Genomic DNA, 13,416 nt, shown 5'->3' on the forward strand with positions numbered 1-13,416 from the left:
GGGCCAGTGAAGGGCTGGATAGTAGGGCTTTGAAGGCCACATGAAGTTCCTGTTGCTTATTCTTCTGTGTGTGTGTGTGTGTGTGTGTGTGTGTGTGCATGTGCGTTCACAGCTCTTTGAAGTGTGAAGATCACGCTCAGCTCATGGCAGTAGAAAAACAGGCTGCAGGCCAATGGGCTGTAGGTTACTGACCTTGATATAGAGTATTACAAGCACAGACCTGTTAGGAGACAATTCTCCATGGGTCCTTTCTGTTTTTGCACATCTAGCAAAGCAAGGACCTGAATGACACTGTTCCATACTATCTTTTGAAGTATTCTGTATAGCGTACAGCCTCAGAAGATAGACTGTCCCCCTCCACAGGAGAGCTCAGGAATGCTCTCTGCCCAGTGTATAAGACCGAGGTTCCCCTAATCTTAGGATTCCTTTCCTGCAACTCAACTCACAACATGTAAAAGTGTTGCTGGCACTCTTCACACTGCTTTGTGGGAACAAAGTTCAGGGGACTGGTATGAGAAAATGTTGATGCTCTAGCTACTGCTATTCTGTAAGCAATAAACCGTTGTCTCTGACCCAGGAGTATCATGACTGTGGCATTCCTGAAATTGTAGCAGGCATCCCTGAAAATGCCAGCATCACAGCCAGCATCCCTGAAATTGTAGCAGGCTCATTTGTTAGGCTGCATGTAAAGTAAAACCCCAGACCCTTCCCAGTCCTTCATGTCCTGAGTTCAGATTCTGGCTTTGTCACGTACAGGTTGTAGGACACTGGCAAGTTATAGGACTTCTCTGAGCCTCAGTTTTCTCATCTGGAGAACAGATGTGGTGATACCACTAACAGCATCTGTCACATAGGGCTCCTGTGAGGATCACATTAGGGGACCCCATCCATGACACATTATAAGAGCTTAATAAAGATGAGCTCTCTTAATTATTATTGAGAAATAGGTTATTTAATTCCCAGGAAGGCTCAGAGAAAGGGATGGGGACCACACCTGGAGACTACCCCCAAACTCCAACAGCTGACCCCATATTGGAACTGCCTCTTGCCCTGGGGCACAGACTCTGTAACTGCCCCCAAGCAAGCTTGCCTAGTCCCTGCATTTCCTCCTCAGTTCATGGGATAGCAGTGGCTGAGTGTGGTCACCAGACCGGCAGCTGGAGCATCATCAGAAGATGAGCTAGAAACTCAAGTTCTTGGACTCGGCCCAGATCCTTTCCATTGGAAACTTAGGGGTGGGACCCAGCGATCTGTTTGAACAAACCCTCCAGGTGAGAGTGATGCAGCTAACACCTGAGCAAGACGGCCCGAGAGCGTCTGGCTCCATTGAGATCAGTTCTGCCTCACAGCCGAAATTCACACTCTGCCACCAGAACTACAAAGGTCTTGGGACCTCCAACGCGCTATCGTGCCTTTCGGGTGAATTTCACCCCTTCTGGGTCACTCAGACACCCATCCACTGACATATTCTAAGCACAAATCAAAGAATTGTACATGCTTCAAGGTTAAGGGCTCCTTTGAGCAGACAACAAATTCAAGCCTGAACATGTGTCAGTCTCCAGGTACACATTTTTCCCCCATCTGAAAGCTCATTACCAAACTTTTCTCTGTGTTATTCTGAGAGAGAACACACACCCTTTTGGTAAATAGAAAAAAAAAATCTCAAAATTTTCCTTAAAATGTTTGAATTATTATTATCTTGACTTAAAACAACTCAAAAATCAAAAAAAAAAAAAAAAAAGAAACACCCAACACCCTTGTTATTTGTAAAAGGTAGGGCTACAAATGCACAGAAAAGGAATAGGTAACCAACTGTCAAGTGCTGCATACACACTACCTCGGTTAACCACATTTGAAGGCCGGAGCAGAGCCGTTCATTTGTTCAGGGGGGCTCCAGTCAGGCTGCACTAGAATCACCTGGGGAAACTTTAATAGACTCGGGCTGCCCAGGTCCCTTGCTACCCGCTCCCCTCCCCCAACTCGATAAGAAACCCTGGTGATGGCATCTGGGCAAACACTTTTTTTTTTAATTTTTTTTTTTATTTTAATTCCTCACACGGTTCTTACCTGCAGCAGAGTGGACAATGGCTGAGCACTCGCCCCTGGGGTTAGGGTGTTGGCAGAGGACAGCTAGTGGGCCCTGGGGCCGCCAGTCCTGCACCCCTCGGCAGGTGGGGTGGAATGGAGGGGGAGTTCCCACGAGACAGCGTCTGCTTCCGCTCCTACCCACACGCACAGCCCGCTCACTGGCTTCTAGGTGTCTGGGAAACCGCCAGTCCTGGGTCTGCCTGCCCTGGCCCCTGGCCCTGGAACCAAAGGCTTGAGTTCCTCCACAGCTGATGGCACTTTGAGGTTGGCAGTTGCCAGGAACATTGTGTGGCTTCATGTGTCTGCCAAGAAGGTGCTCAATGAAAACAGAACGTGCCCAAGAGGAGAAAGAGCAGTTATTGCCACACTGGGATGCCCCTGGTGTGGGCTGGGGGCTGGAAGCTTACGGGCCTCTTTGGGCCGCTTTCCAGAGCTCGTCCGAATCCACTCTGTGCCCCGCACACTTACTCTCCTCGTGGTGCCAAGTGGGGCTGAGCACTGCAGGTCTCCCCGGTACAAGAGCTGATGATCTAGCGGAGCTCCCGGCTGCTTCCTCCTCCTCCTTCCTTACAGCCTGCCCACCTTTTGGTCATTTCGCTGCTCACTGGTACTTCCTCCAGAAGGTGACCTGGTTACAGGAGGAGGCGAAACTCAAACCCAGCAATTCTCCAGCCTGTTAGCAGCTCTGATAAAAGCCTTGATGAATGAGCAGGTGAATGCGGTCAGCTAAGGCTCTAGCCTCCTGGCAGCCCTGACCACCCTCCCTCCCTGCACTGGGCTCAGCATTTACTGAGCACCTACTGTAGCCACCAGAGTAACAGCTGAAGACCCAAGAGGCGCTCGGGAGTGCCTGAAGCACGGCAGAAGACGTTAAGGCAGGATGTCCTCCCACAGGCCTGCCTTGCCATCTCTCTTCTTTTACAAACGTGGAAGTGCGGCCAGGACAGACAGGTAACTTGTTCAGATCACAGCCAGTGAGTCCACGAGGAATGCGGATCTGACAGAAGTCAGAATGTGAAGTCTACGTGCCTTCTGATTTTCTACGCTGCCACTCTCCGAGGGAGGTTTTCAAGTCCCAATCCTCAAGGGACGTCTGACCCAGTGTGAAAGGAATGGCATCTTTATGTTAAAAAGAAAAGAAAACCACAGAAACAACAGTGCAAGTGGCATGCGGGCATCACAGCTACTGAGCAGAGGATAAGCCCCCACCCAGCAGGAGAACGAGGAGGGGCCTTGTCGGGGCAGATCAGGGCACTTGGAAAGGGGCAGGTTACCACGAGAGGAGATGGGAAGCAGAGACGGGAGAGGTGGGGTCTGGGGCACAAATCCCTTGGGACAGATGAGGGTGGTCAGGTAGGGGTGGTGGGGCCGGCTGGCCCAGGCAGTGGAAGTAGGTGCGGTGCAAAGGCCCGCCGCCCTCGCAGCATGGACAGGTCAGGGCCCCGGCGTGGAGCTATGCTCCAGGAAGGCTCACAGGAAGGAAGCCTGTGTGGGGTAGGCCTCGGGGGAGAGCGTGGAGGAAGTGGGGATCAGCACCCTTGCTGCCATAACCCAAGCTGAGCCAGGAGGGAGAAGGTGGCTGGGAAAGAGGGCCCTGAGGAGCACAGGGAAGCCGCACACGAACAGACCCTGGCCGGTGCTGTGAAACGAGGCCATGGGTCTTCCGTCATGCCAGGTCCCCTTGTTGCAGCATCAAAGGGTTAATTTTTGGTCCCCAGATGGCTGAGATATCTGCTCTGGGATTTATAATTTATAACATAAATATATAAATTATATGTTATAAATTTAGATATAAATATAACTTATAATTTTTCTAGAACACTCAAATTCTTAGAATTCTTAAAGATTTTAAGCCCTTCCATAATAATGTTTAAACTAAGTTCTTCTCTAACAGTTTCTTCCAGGCTTCACAAACTCAGCTCTGCTGAAGAGAAGTAAGGGGATCCCTGTCTTCTCAAGGATGGCCCAGCAAATGCCAACGGGTGGGACCCTCTCTCCCCAGGTTCCCCTGGGGAGCTGGAGAATTACATAAATTGTTCTCTATGTGTGTATGTATGGCAAGTCTCTAAAGTCACTGGCCCACAGAATGTCTTAAAATGAATGTTCAGTTCTCCACATTCTCCTTCCCCTCTTTCCTACCCTAGAATAGGTCTGGTAATAAATGAATTTGGAAACATTTTCTATTCCTTGGCTCAAAGTGACATTGGCTTTGGGAAGTATCTTTCCCCAAGTGCATTCCGTAGTTCATGCTGGGGCTCTCATAAACTGTGATGAGACTTATGGGTGGCCGAGAGCCCTTCTCAGGCCTTCTCCCTGCCTGCCCACTGAGGGGCAGACTTTCTGCAGACCACTTGCCTGTCCCTGTCCCCAGCTGATCCAAGAGTCTATCTAGTCCAGTGACTCATGGATGCCTGTGAGAAGAGCACCACACTGGGCCAGATTCTAGCTCTTGGATATGATGATGGAGGGAAGGACCGGGGGAGCCACGATGGGCCAGTAGAAGCCAAGGTGGGGAGGCAGCAGAAGCAGGGGGTAGCTTGTCCCTAGCGCTGCCTCAGATCTTCCTTTCAGATTCCGGCTCAGGTCCATGTACATCCCCTTCAAACTAAAAACCTGCCAATGAGACTGAAACACAGTATGTGCCACACTCAGGTATCAGCTCTTCTCAGATTTAAATGTGAAAAAGAATCCTCTGGGGAACTTGTAGTACTTTGGATTCTGATTCACACGTGTGGGCTGGGGCTGAGATTCTGTGTTTCTGTCCTGTTCTTAGGTGATAACCCTCCTGTGGGTCCCCAGCCCACGAGGGCAAGAGGATAGGTGACTGCTCTTACTCATGCGGAAAGAAAGAAAAACCTAAACCAGAAAAGCCAACAAAAACTAGGTTTCCAGCCTGTCCAAAAGATAGCAAAGAGGTAAAACTGATAATACTTTTCCAGTTCTTTTCCTTTCTATGGCAATTAGAGAGTAGATATAGGTAATCAAACCTTGAAAACAATCAATAAATATAAAAATAAAAACAAAACAGAAACAAAAATATAAGGCAAAAATATATATAAGGCAAAAAAATAAAATAAAATAAAATCCCACAAAAACCCCTGATATGACCAAGGGCCTTGGAAGTTTTAGAATACTAGAATGTCTTCAGGCAATCTTCCTTTAATTTCTTTTAGAGCAGAACTCTTGAGTTTTTAAATCAATCTCTTCTCTGGCATTGATAAATCCACTCATTTTCCTAAGTTGATTGATTTGGAATAATTTCTATGACCCACTCATTTTCCTAAGTTGATTGATTTGGAATAATTTCTATGACTCTAACACAAAACAGACTTCACTAGAAGGCAATACGCTGGAATTTGTAATCTTCCTAAACTCAGTGGGTATGTTTCCCCCTGCACTATTTCCAACAGTCCCGCTTTCTGTGGCTGCTGTCCTGTGTCGAAAGTAGAAGCCTAACTCTTGACTGAATGTAAATGCTAACATCATTCTCCTTTCTGTTCTAACTGCAAGATCTGTCACACCGCACACCTTCTTCAAACACTAGGAAAACCCCACTGGGGTAGAGGTGGTGTGAGATAGGAAGTAAAGGGAAGGCAGGCGTCACCTTTCTGCAAATAGGAAAGCCAACCTTGGATCTGCTTTAATCGAATTAAAAAGCATAAAGTAAAAAGATGAGCTCTAAAGATATCCAGTAGGCTACACACTCCCTCATCTTTTCGAAAAAAAAAAAAAGGCTTTGCCTCAGTGGCGTTATCATCCGGGTTAAAATCTTGGGCAATGGCTCGTTTAGTCCATTACAAGTTGTGAGCATTTACTGCCTGTTATAAACTGGAAAAAACATGACCACGAGCTTTTAGTGCTTCAGGTAGGCTGATCACAGCTCTCCAAACTGTAAATTACTTGAGGAACTCCTCTAGCAAGAAGGAACTGAATGAAAGAGAAGACCCAAGGCTTAAAGGACCATCCTTTACTCCTTCCCTACCCTGGTGCTTATTGACATGGGACACTTAGGTAAAAGCGGGCTTTCCACCATCCCCCCTCCCCTCCCTGACCAGCCTTTTTAGTCGTATTTTGTGTAAACTTCAAAGCCCTCTGTCAGTCACGCAATAGATGTAAACACAGCTCACCGTGACAATAAACACAAGTGCTGTCGGAGGGCTAGCTGCTGCATTTCACGTAATCACATTTTAAAAATGTTTCTCTTGGTCTTACTGATCTACTTCTTCACTATTCAAACAGCATCTTTAATCAAAAAGGTTAATACAAGGGTAAATGCTTTAAAACCCCACTAAGGTCATGAAAACTATGCCAGCTATACACGAGACCATTCGTATCTAGGACGCAAAATAACTGTAAAGATATCACGCTGATCACTTCCTCTGAATCCAAAGTCAACACACATTATAGAGCATACAGACTTCTTAAGGAAACAACAGGACAAATTACTTGGAAGTGGAACTATTTTTTTTTAAGATTTTATTTTTAAGTAATCTCGACACCCAACGTGGGACTCGAACTTACAACCCCAAGATCAGGAGTCGCGTGTTGTACTGAGAGAGCCAGCCAGGTGCCCAGAACTCACTTTCATTATCTGCCATGGGTTCAACACTTCATGTACACTCTCACATCTCATTTAATTCTTGCAGTAGCTCTCTGGAATGCTTTTCCATTTTAAAGATAAGAAAATGAAACTTCATGAATAGTTTGCTAACTCTTGGCAAGGCTGGTGTGCAGATACAAGTCTACTGTAATCCAAAGCCCTCCCGTTTCCCTTGTCTCCCCAGATACCAGCCAGGCAATGGTAGTCCTCCATCACCTGTCCTCCAACACTCCCGACCCCTGTCTTCTCCTGGCGCGCACAGCTGCTCTATTTACCTCCTAGGGCTCTGTTATGCTAGCATCAGGCTTGGCTGCCTGTAAACAACCATTTGTATTCCCTTCCAAACAACTCGGAAGGCTCCTGGTGGCTGGAAGCAAGAACGGATAGATCATTTTCACTGGCCCTGCGATGCCTCCATTGACAACCTAACAGATAGAGGATACATTCTGGGGTTCCGAGAGTTTGGGTAGCTCTTCTACCTTTCTTCCACCTGCAGAAACAAACCCTCTTACCAGCTGACTCTGGGCTTGGTCAAGAGCTGGAAAGAGTCTGATAAGGAGACCAAGGCACAGAGAAGGAACCGACCAAATTGTTAATGCTCTAAAACAAAGATGAACGAGTACACCAGTAAATACAGCTTTATGTGTTTAGTTATAAATAGAAGCTTTATTATTTCTCTACAGTACCTTCCTGGGGATGAAATGCTGGGTCACAGAGTTTACTCTGTGGCCAACACTGTACCACACACTACACACAGACTTCTTGAAGCCTCTCTGCTCCCTGGTGATGTAGGTACAGTTATCATCCCCATCTTAAGATGAGAAGATAGGCAGAGAAAGGCTGGCAGTTGTCGAAGGCCACATACTGGCAAATGGCAAATCTGGGATTCCCACTCAGGTCTGACCCCTTCGTGGCCCAACATTACTGTCTCAATGCTGCTATGTTAAAAGATTCTGCAGATGACCCTATTTAGGGTAAATAGCCCTAAAGATACAAATGTAATGATCTGAAGGGACATGTGCACCTGAATGTTTATAGCAGTGATGTCCACAATAGCCAAACTATGGAAGAAAGCCAGATGTCTATTGACGGATGAATGGATAAAGAAGATGTTTTATACACACACACCAACAGACAGACACACACACAGAGAGGAATACTATGCAGCCATCAAAAAGCCCCAAATCTTACCATGTGCAATGACATGGATGGAACTAGAGGGTATTATGCTAAGCGAAATAAATCAATCAGAGAAAGACAATTAACATATGCTCTCTCTGATATGAAGAATTTGAGAGGCAGGGTGGGGGTCGTGGGGAATAGGGAGGGAAAAAATGAAACAAGATAGGACTGGGAGGGAGACAAACCATAAGAGACTCTTAATCTCACAAAGCAAACTGAGGGTTGCTGGGGGGTGGGAGCAAGGGAGAGGGGGGGTGGGGTTATGGACACTGGGGAGGGTTTGTGCTATGGTGAGTGCTCTGAAATATGTAAACCTGGCAATTCACAGACCTGTACCCCTGAGGCTAATAATATATTTATGTTAATTTTTAAAAAAAGATTCAGCAGGTGTGTGGGGGGGAAGAAGGATGGTTTTCATCATTATTTTCAAAAGTCTGATTGCAAGTCTGTAAAATAAAGGAAGGTTTTTAAAAAAAGATTTATTTATTTGTCAGCGAGAGAGCACAAGCAGGGGGAGCAGCAGGCAGGGGAGAAGCAGGCTCCTCGCTGAGCAAGAACCCTGTTGTGGCTTGATTGCAGGATCTTGGGATCACAACCTGAGCCAAAGTTAGACGCTTAACAGGCAGAGCCACCCAGTCGTCCCTAAAGGAGGGTTTTGAAACTTATCTCACTCATATATAAAACCTCAGGAAACCAAGACCAAGCAAGGCTCTGGACTTTCTATCATGAGGGGTTCCTGTGTTGGTAGAAGGAGAATCTCAGAGCCACAGGTCATCTCCTGTCACAGATCTTCCTGGCCAGTATCCGGCCACAGACACACTAAGATGTGGACGTTTATGAGTTATCTGCTATAGGTCAGAGACTGTGCTAATAGCTTAACAGGTGCAACTGGCCATTTAGAGGGACTTTTCCTGATGTCTTGGAATTAGCCTTGGGACCCATAATAATAGATAGGGGCTAAGTGTTCTTTGTTTCTAATGCAAGAAAGCTTCCAAACTCTGGGGCCGGACACCATGTACACAGCCCCGTCCCAGGCTGTTTCAGAACCGGCAAGCCTGCCTCACCACAACCAGACCCATTCCCTCCAATCCCGCTTCCCCTGGAGCCCTTAGAAGCAGAGCTCTTGGAAACTTTGGCCTTAGCTCTGTTCCCAGTGAGCCAAAGGAGCAGGAGTGTCAAGTATTACTACTAAAAACTGGGGATGCTTCTAAAATAAATTTGGTATCACTCTCATTCATTCATTCATCCATTTTCCCAACAAATGCAGTATTTAATGAGTCCCTACAATGCGCCAGGCACCATACTAGGTGCTTGGACGGTATCAGTGGCAGAAGAATGGTCTGGCCTACACAGAGCTCACATTTGGACATTGGCTCCAGCAGTGGTCTTGCTGACCTGCCTCATGCCAACCTGAGCTGGAAGAAATGAACTGGGCAGCGGCGTCTGCAGAAAGAGGGGGAGGAAGTACAACAGCCCAGATTTCCCCTGTTGTGCACCAAAGATGCAGCTGTCCCCGGGTGTCAAGAGGATCACTGAGAGGCAGACTGAAGCCTTCTTGTTAGTACCCACCTAGAGGGCTTCCCCAGGCAAGCGCACCGGCCTGGGAGACGTCATCAGGTATATTCCCATATGGAAGCTATGAGACATAGAGAAAAGGACAAGCTGGAGGGAGATGGCCCCATTAGGAAACAGTGGAATGGGCTTGCTAGAAAGGGGTCCGGCAAGGCCCTCCAAGGCTGCACCCACGTTCCCTCGAGGGATACAGGATTCACATGACTCTGCTCTCCTAAGGAGTCTGGGAGTCTTACTTGGTCACAGATGGATTTTACTGAATCCTCTCCTGAGCAGTCTTCACAAGCAGGCAACCCAACATGGCCTCCTCTTCTTCCTCAGCCTAATCAAATCCATTTGGAGAAGCAAAGGGCATGGCCTCCCTTTATGTCCCCTATCCATCTGAATTACCTGGACAGGGCCTGGAGTCCTGCCCAAATCAGTATGAAATTGTCCCCAGCCTCTCTTCTAACACTTACCAGACAGAGCTGGACCTTTCTCTCTTTTTTTCTCCCTGAGTGGAATGTATCCAAGGTGACATTTATAGGAGTGTGCTGACTGGATCTCGCTTCCAGGAAGCAGTGCAAGGCTGAGGTGCTTGATCTTGGTGAGGTAGGACACAAAGGCTGAAGGTTGTTCTTTAAACCCAAGTTCCCAACTGAGCAACTTAGTGTCACCCATGTTTACCACGTCCAAAAACATCTCTTACAAGCAGAATAATGTGGCCGTTCGCCAGACAAAGAAGCAGGCCATTGTCCGCCATCGGCTCATGGCACTTGTGGGAGAACCCGGTTGAGAACTTCCTGTTTCGGCTCGTTTTATTTTGAAAGTGCTTCTTTTCCAAGTTACCCTTCATCCCTACAGAGTTGCTCCTCTTGGTATCTATCAAGTCAGCAGAGTAAACAAAGGTTTTGATATTTTCTTCACTCCAAAATTTACAAAGAGGAGATACTCCTGACCACTGACATCAAAGCGATGACTGAGTCTTCTGAAAATCAAAAATAAAACTGGAATTCTATTGATCAGAGGGGATTTTTTTTTCTCTGGGAATACTGATCTTGCCATGTTTCAAGCAAATGGTTTCTAATTAGTAAAAATTTCAGAATGTGGGATTATGCTGGCCTGTTTCCTCTCCTCTACTTCTCCCATTTCTTTACAGTGGCTCTGGAAAGTAGGCTCTGTGAGGGCAGGGCCTTCCTCTGTCTTGAGCACGGAGGGAGGCCGGGCCTAGAGAATCCAGCCTGGCTCCAGGGAGGTCCTCCATAAACATCTGTAGAGAAATAAATATTTGTGGTCCGAGCCTGCAGCTGCATGTTACCTCTTCTACTATAATTTGGATTAATCCTCCCTTATCTCTCAAATAACATAGAGAAGAAAACCTTTGTGTAACCTAATTTTAAACTCATAGTCTACTTCCTTCATTATATCCTTCACCATTTAGAGCAAGCAAAACAGGTCTCAGGTCATCATTTTCCCATTAGCTGAGGACAGCAAGGATTCACTTTTCTTTCCCTTTCCCACAGAGTAATTATAAGATTTCTAGTTAGGAAGAAAAAAACAACAACAACGGTGTCATTTCCAACCTGGAAATGGCATTGCTCATTAAGGTTGAAAAAGTGACTGGGGTTTGCTGAGTCCTATGCAAATCAGTCCTGATGAGCCCTTAACTAATCTGTTTACAAACCAGACCTGCTAGACAGGCCTCCGTGATTTTCTATCAAAGCAAAGCACTGCTCTTTATGGGCATCTGGCTGGCCCTGAATGGGTAGTTTAAACATAGACTCTTTCCTTCAAAGTAAGATCAAAGGCTTTATTACTCCTAAATGAGTGCATTATTTCCACTTACTACCTTCTTGTTTGCAATTTGTGTTTATGAACAGCACTGTCTCAGGTTTACTTTGTGAATTACTAGTTTCTGAAAACAGTATGGCAGTTTTATGGGGCACGGTATCCATTTGTGGAGATTATGTAGCATATAATACATAGAATGGCCCATCAGATAGGACATCAGGCGAAGAAAATTCTCTACAAAGATGACAATACCTGACCAAGCAGAATTCATTTATGATTTTTCTATTTTTTTTTAGAAGAGGAAACCATCTGGCATAACAGGTTAACACAAGAAGATTCCCCAACTCTGAAGCGCTGGAGATTAGATAACTCCTTGACTGCCTTAAGGAGAATTTTCTTTGAAGTTTGGTTCCTTCCGAAGAGAGCATGTATATACAGCTGGACCGTGGACGAGGGATGCCATCAGTATCATTCCAGGAGAAGCACGGCGAGGTATTTTCAGAAAAGAATAAGGAGATTATTTTTTAAAACAAAAAAACCCAAAAAAGATATTCCAGCATGAGCCAGACCCTGTCTCGGAGCCATAGCCAGCGGCCTCCCCGGAGCCTAGGTGAGGACGGACAGAGGTGTCCGCCCATCCTGGTCCCAACATGGAGATGAGAGCCCTGGCCTTCACTCCCGCCCTCTGTTCATCTGAGGAAGATGGAGCTACCCAGAAAATTGCATCTTTTAAGATTTGTGGTGACACGGGTGTATAAGCTTGAGGGTGTCACCGACCCGCAGAAGGAGCCAGGCTGAACTGCTTTGAGTACAATGCAGCGGAGGAACACCCAACCTCAGGAAGGGGCAGCTTTTAATGTCCCTAGTTGGGCCAGCCAGAAGTTAAATGGGATGGCCAGGAAGGGCCATAATCAAGGATCGAGCCACCGCTCAAAGTCATACCACTCCTTAATCGTTTTCTCTTTTTCTTTTGACACTGAAGCAAGCATAAATTCACAAGGATAAAAACACATTTATCAGAACCCCATGGTCAGATCCCTACCGATCCAAAATGAGTTGGGCTGAAAGTGGTAAGCTTGAAAACAGGGAAACTAAACCCATCGTAAATCTCTTTTAAAAAGTCTCTTCTTGCTTATCACCTTGTACGTGTCCTTGATGGTCCAGTTCTGCCACTGCCACATTGGGGGTAAAAAAAAAAAATCAGAGAATATGTATTAAACCCTGAGTGAAAAACCCATTCCTGTACTCACAAATAGTATCAGAAATTGGAGAAATGAGACACTCAGATTGCAAAGACACTAGCAGAGAAATGCGTGACTGGCAGACATTAGGAGGGCTGGAGCTCCAATCCGAGCAGGAGGGCATGAGGCCATAAGTGCATAATAAAATACGTTCTCAGTGAACATGTATAATGGATCTGTACCGTGGTGGTTGAGGCTCAGAATATCAAGTCTCTCTCATTCTCCGATAGTTTGCTTTCTCTTTCTTTCCAGTGCAGTGGCTGTGTCCCGACTCGCATGTTAAGGTTCACTGTTCGAACCTCCTTTGTCTAAAACATGGGCCTTGCCTCTGAGACAAAGGGTCAATTCTAGGCAAAAGTAAAAGCCAAATAAATGAGTTAGGAGTTAACTAGTAGAGCATACTTATATTAGCGCAAATAAGCTATCAGGTCTCCTTGGTCATCTTGGCTCATTAAAGGGACAAAACTAAATCAAGCAAGGAGAATGAATCATGTTTGGCACTTATAGAGAACAGACCTGGGGTCAGGGTTAAGGTCACTAAGAGGAGGAGAGAGACAGGGATTAAAATGACGTTTGCTCTTAGAGTCTCTGAGATTGGAGCTCCAAGGGGAAATTTCTGGGAAAGGCTGCAAATAGTCTAAAATTATCATATTTCAAATTCTACCCATAAATGGAATGAAAATTAAGTTCAACAGGCCCAAAACAAATGTAAAAGAATAGGGAACTTGATATTGTCTGAACTCTGCTTAGAGGGCTGAAAAGCTCCATCTGGAGGTGGATTAACTCTTTCAGGGCACAAGGCTATCTCTTACTGGTGTCGGGAGGAGTAATTCACTTCCAAAAGTAAGTCACTTCCAGACCATTCATTTTTATAAGGAGTACTGGCAACAATTATGCCCAATTCCATATGATTTAAAGGGAAAATAAGGAAGGATTTTTTTTTTTTTTAACTTTCTGGTTTGA

Source organism: Mustela putorius, unplaced genomic scaffold (assembly GCF_011764305.1).
Source record: "Mustela putorius furo isolate JIRA1106 unplaced genomic scaffold, ASM1176430v1.1 tig00003845_pilon_pilon_pilon, whole genome shotgun sequence".
Lineage (NCBI taxonomy): Eukaryota > Metazoa > Chordata > Mammalia > Carnivora > Mustelidae > Mustela > Mustela putorius.